The sequence below is a fragment of the Pectinophora gossypiella genome, chromosome 25 (genome assembly GCF_024362695.1).
Source record: "Pectinophora gossypiella chromosome 25, ilPecGoss1.1, whole genome shotgun sequence".
In the NCBI taxonomy this organism is placed as follows: domain Eukaryota; kingdom Metazoa; phylum Arthropoda; class Insecta; order Lepidoptera; family Gelechiidae; genus Pectinophora; species Pectinophora gossypiella.
Genome location: NC_065428.1, coordinates 2,311,831 through 2,316,835, shown reverse-complemented (window position 1 = coordinate 2,316,835; position 5,005 = coordinate 2,311,831).

Here is a 5,005-nt window from a genome sequence, read left to right as displayed (position 1 = left end):
TATGTCATTTTTAACTTAGTTTTTATCTGTGTAGTGTGAAAAATTTTGAAATTCTATTTCTTAAAAATTAACTTAGATTTAAAATAAGGCAGGCGTAAACTTTTGTACATATATTTCTTTTATACGTAGTAGTGATATACTTACCTACTTATTACATCAATTTATCGATTATTATAAGTGTGTCAGTCGATCGATTTAACTTTTAAAAGCTGCTTTTGAGCTTTTTTAAAGCTGATCTTATGTAATCTAGGAAACTACGCTTCGAAGGAGGCCGTATAGAATTTTTCGTAACTTATGTAAAAAACTTCTTTCTAAAGCTATAAACATATATAAAGGATCTTTATCTAAGATATTTGGTATAAAGGTTTGAAATTTATGCATGTAGGCATTCCACAGTAATTTAACATCAGGATGTTAGATGACCCAAAACGATAATATTTTAGCTCCGGTACGAAACGACGTATCTATAATTTATGCTAACAGGCCTTTACATAATGCAACAATAAAGCGCGATATAAACTTCCACACAATTTAATATAAAATAGATATATAACCATAGCCACAACAAAGCGATTCACATTAAAAAGATTTTTGAATACTTATTTGCAAAAAGACAAAAGATTCTAGAATATTTTTGCGTTCACGGTAATGATATTGACTGCTGGTGTTCAAAGATCTAACCTAACCTAACCTAACCCACGTATTTATGTACTGGGAGGTTAAAAAGGCCACATAAAAGCAATTCACTTAAAAAAGCAATATTGCTATTTAACATTTCTTTGCATTGCGCACTTACTTTTACAAACGCAAATAGTTATAATTACGCCTGTGATCCCTAGAAACAGCCACCAAATTGAATACAATATGGATATTAGGATAAAAATGACATAAATACAACATAAAACCAACACAGAGTAAAAATTATTTTAAAATGAAACACAAGAGAACGATATAATTTTAATCACACTACAATTAACAAGAGAAAACATTGAAAATAACAACATTACCTATACAGTTAACTATGTACGCATCTATTGTGAGATCTAAATGAATCGATCGACCTAATAATATCGACTAATACATCACACTAGGTATGCTAATGAACGTCACAACACTAGCTTACGTACTTTGATCTAATTCTTACCGCGCATTGAGACGATTGTATAATGTTATTTTACTGGAATATAATCAATAATTGTAACTTAACTGATCGTCTAGTCGTTCTGTCTAATAACATAAACTGCCTATATACGTCCCACTGCTGGGCACAGGCCTCCCCTCAATCAACCGGAGGGGGTACGGAGCATACTCCACCACGCTGCTCCAATGCGGGTTGGTAGAGGTGTTTTTACGGCTAATAGCCGGGACCAACGGCTTAACGTGCCCTCCGAAGCACGGAATTATCTTACTTTTTCGGACAATCAGGTGATTCAAGCCTGAAAAGTCCTTAACAAACAAAGGACGGTCTCACAAAGTGATTTCGAAGCAAGAGTTCTGTCTAATACTAAGTAACAATTTCTATGACACCACTTAAAAAAACAATTTAAAATAACCATCTACCAGTTTAACAAAAAATAACAATCGTTTTCACCAGACCTACAAACACTCGTAACGGCACGCGAAAAATGACGTAACTCAAAAATTTCAAAAACTGCGGAGTCAAAATCGAAAGTTGCTAGCGGTATGGTAGCATACCTCACTATGCCGCTGTGATGGTCATCACGTAATTATATATAGAGGTTTCCCCGCTATGAAGATTACATCTTACTTATACGCAAGTATAATTACGCTTAAAAAATAAATTTCTCTAGTTAAACTCAAAATAACACTAAGCATAAACACATGACTCTATCCCATTTTGGGTAGTCAGAGGTACATCTAACGCAAGATGAACTAAGTACCCACACCTCACGGAGCTTTTAGAGTCTAAAAGCCAAACTAGGGTTGGTCTAAAATTTAGACCAACATGTAAGTTGTGTTGTGTTTTGTGAATTTGTGTGCAATAAAGTGTTTTTATTATTATTATGTAAGGTGGTGAGCTGTATCGTCGTTTATTATAGTCGAGCCAACTGTGTTAGTGAAACCTGGACTTATAAACTAAATTAACGGCCTCTGTGGTCCAGTGGTTGAGCGTTGGGCTCACGATCCGGAGGTCCCGGGTTCGAATCCCGGTGGGGAGATATCACAAACATCACTTTGTGATCCCTAGTTTGGTTAGGACATTACAGGCTGATCACCTGATTGTCAAAAAAGTAAGATGATCCGGTGCTTCGGAAGGCACATTAAGCCGTTGGTCCCAGTTACTACTTACTGATGTAAGTAAGTAGTCGTTACATGAGCCATGTTAGGGGCCTTTGGCGGCTCAATAATAACCCTGACACCAGGGTTGATGAGGTTGGTATTTCACCTTACAACCCACACGATAGAAAGAAGAAACTAAATTAATAACTCATTGGTCCAAGTCCGGTACGAGGAATCGAATTCGGGCGCCTCATTTGAGAAGCAAGCCGGTTTACCACTGAACCACAGCGACAATTAGTGAAAATAACAACTTCAACAAAGAATTCAACATCTTCTTCTAGCGTGTGGGTTGTGAGGTGGAGTACCAACCTCAACCCTGGTGTCAGGGTTACTATTGAGCCGCCAAAGGCCCCTGACATGGCTCACGTAACGACTACTTACTTACATTAGTAAGTAGTAACCGGGACCAACGGCTTAATGTGCCAACAACAACATAATGTCTCCTGAGAAGAAGAAGACACTCCTTAGAAGTTATGGCTAGTAGACTGTTACCATTGTAATTTATCGTAATCCATCTTAGGACTCCAATGTGGTCGCAAATCGAAAGTTTTTTTTTTTTAATCGAACCATTGTAATTTATCGTAATCCATCTTAGGACTCCAATGTGGTCGCAAATCGAAAGTTTTTTTTTTTAATCGAACCATTGTAATTTATCGTAATCCATCTTAGGACTCCAATGTGGTCGCAAATCGAAAGTTTTTTTTAATCGAAAGAATTTCTTACTCGGACGGGACTTGAACCCACAGCTCTTGGCAAGCTGAGACGCGCGTGTTAACCATTACACCACCGTCCTGTTCATGCGAAATTCGTTCGATCTATGTACCGTCAATAAGCCGACGCCAGTTTTTCGATTTATTTTTTTTCTTTATGAGTCCCCCTAGCTCTTTTGGACTGGGAGTAAAGAAAAAACATAGAATGCATTCAGCTGCCTATCTTCCCTTGCATGAAAGGCGACAAAGGGACAGCGTGCTGTCGAACATGATGGATCACCTGTAAGAGCGATAGGCTGATCACCTATCATCATACGATTTATCATTATGCACCTTAGAACCATGTATCAAAAGTGTCTGCGAATAATTTCTTGATTATTTGTAGTTCTGCCCACCCCTTCGGGGAATACGGGCGCAAGTTTATGTATGTAGTTTCCCTAAGCACGGGAAAGTTTAAAAAACGTATACTTAAAAACAAAAAACATCTAAGGAAAGTTCAGTTGGTTAAACGCAGGCCATCAGGTAAAATAAAAATCTCCAAAAAATGTGTTAATGTGACGCAAATACTTCTTGTGGTTGTAAAATAGACAATTATCTACCTACTTAGTGAAAGTTATAACAGGTATTTGAATTTTATTTTTTACGTGGTAAAGGCAACTTATCTAACCCTGCACATAGATTACATTCGTAACTTTGAAAGTAAGTATTTAAGTACCTACTTATTCGTTATCTTAAAATTGTACTTATAACATCATTAAGAATTAACTCACCTCTCTACTGTGAAATTTAATAAATATTAGAATTATTTTTAACAGCCTCTGTGGTCTAGTGGTTAGAGCTGTCGAAATCACTTTGTGAGACTGTCCTTTGTGTGGTAAGGACACTGTTTTGGAGAGCACGTTAAGCTAAGATATTAGTCGTAAAAAACACCTCCACCAACCCGCAGTGGAGCAGCGAGGTGGGGTACGCTGCGTGTAGTGTGTCCCGGGTGTGATTGTGTCCAGAAGTGGGACGTATGTAGGTAGCTTAAACTAAGTTTAATTTTATATAAATTACTTAGATTTGTTTCCGCTTATTGTATCCATGTTAATATACATACTTAATGAGTAATTGACAATAGGGTAATTTCCAACTCGTCAAATCGGTTACTTTTTACTAAATGCCAAAACACTATAGAATTTGTATGAAAACGCAACCTATGAAGTCATAGAAAAACATGGCAAATTGTCGCACTTATTATTACATTTTTCTTTATTAAAATTCATAAATAAGATACTTAAATAGAAAAAAGAAAATGTTTCTTGTCCCGTTTAGATCTGTCTTTTAGTAATCAGAATTTCATAATTTGTCTTTGACCTAGGAAACAACCTAATTATGTAAATACACACCTAAATACAATAATATTTTTCAATTATTTATGCCATAAATTAAGAATTTAGATAGATACCTACTTTTTTATTTGAGGGTGTGTGCAATGGCGAAAAATAAAAAATGTTGGGTTATGTGCAATAATTTTGAGTGATAATTTTTTTCTTATGAACAAAGTAGGTATAAGTAATTTTAATTTAAGTTTCTTAAGTTGTTGTACAGCTTTTAATTATACATACACTTCTCATCAAAAAAATCGAAACACCTTGCAAGTTTACGTTTTGTCAGGATTATCAGAAAAATGTGTACATTTAGGAATAAATGTTAAATGTCGTTTAATAGTGAGTAATATGAGCTTATCAAATCTTAATGTTAATGTTCTAAATTTAAATGAATTTTTCATAGGTTTCGTATTTTGTTAAATGAGTCATTTTTATTCCGTATGGAGTATAAAGGAAATGGATAAAACAACACACGTAAATGAAAAAAAAAGCTAAAAAACGTTTATTTAATAACTTGTATTCCCTCCCCGAGCTCTAATTACTGCTTCCATATGGTTCTTCATCGATCGGATGAGAGTCACGATCACATGCTGTGGTATATTGTCCCATTCCTCTTGGATTGCA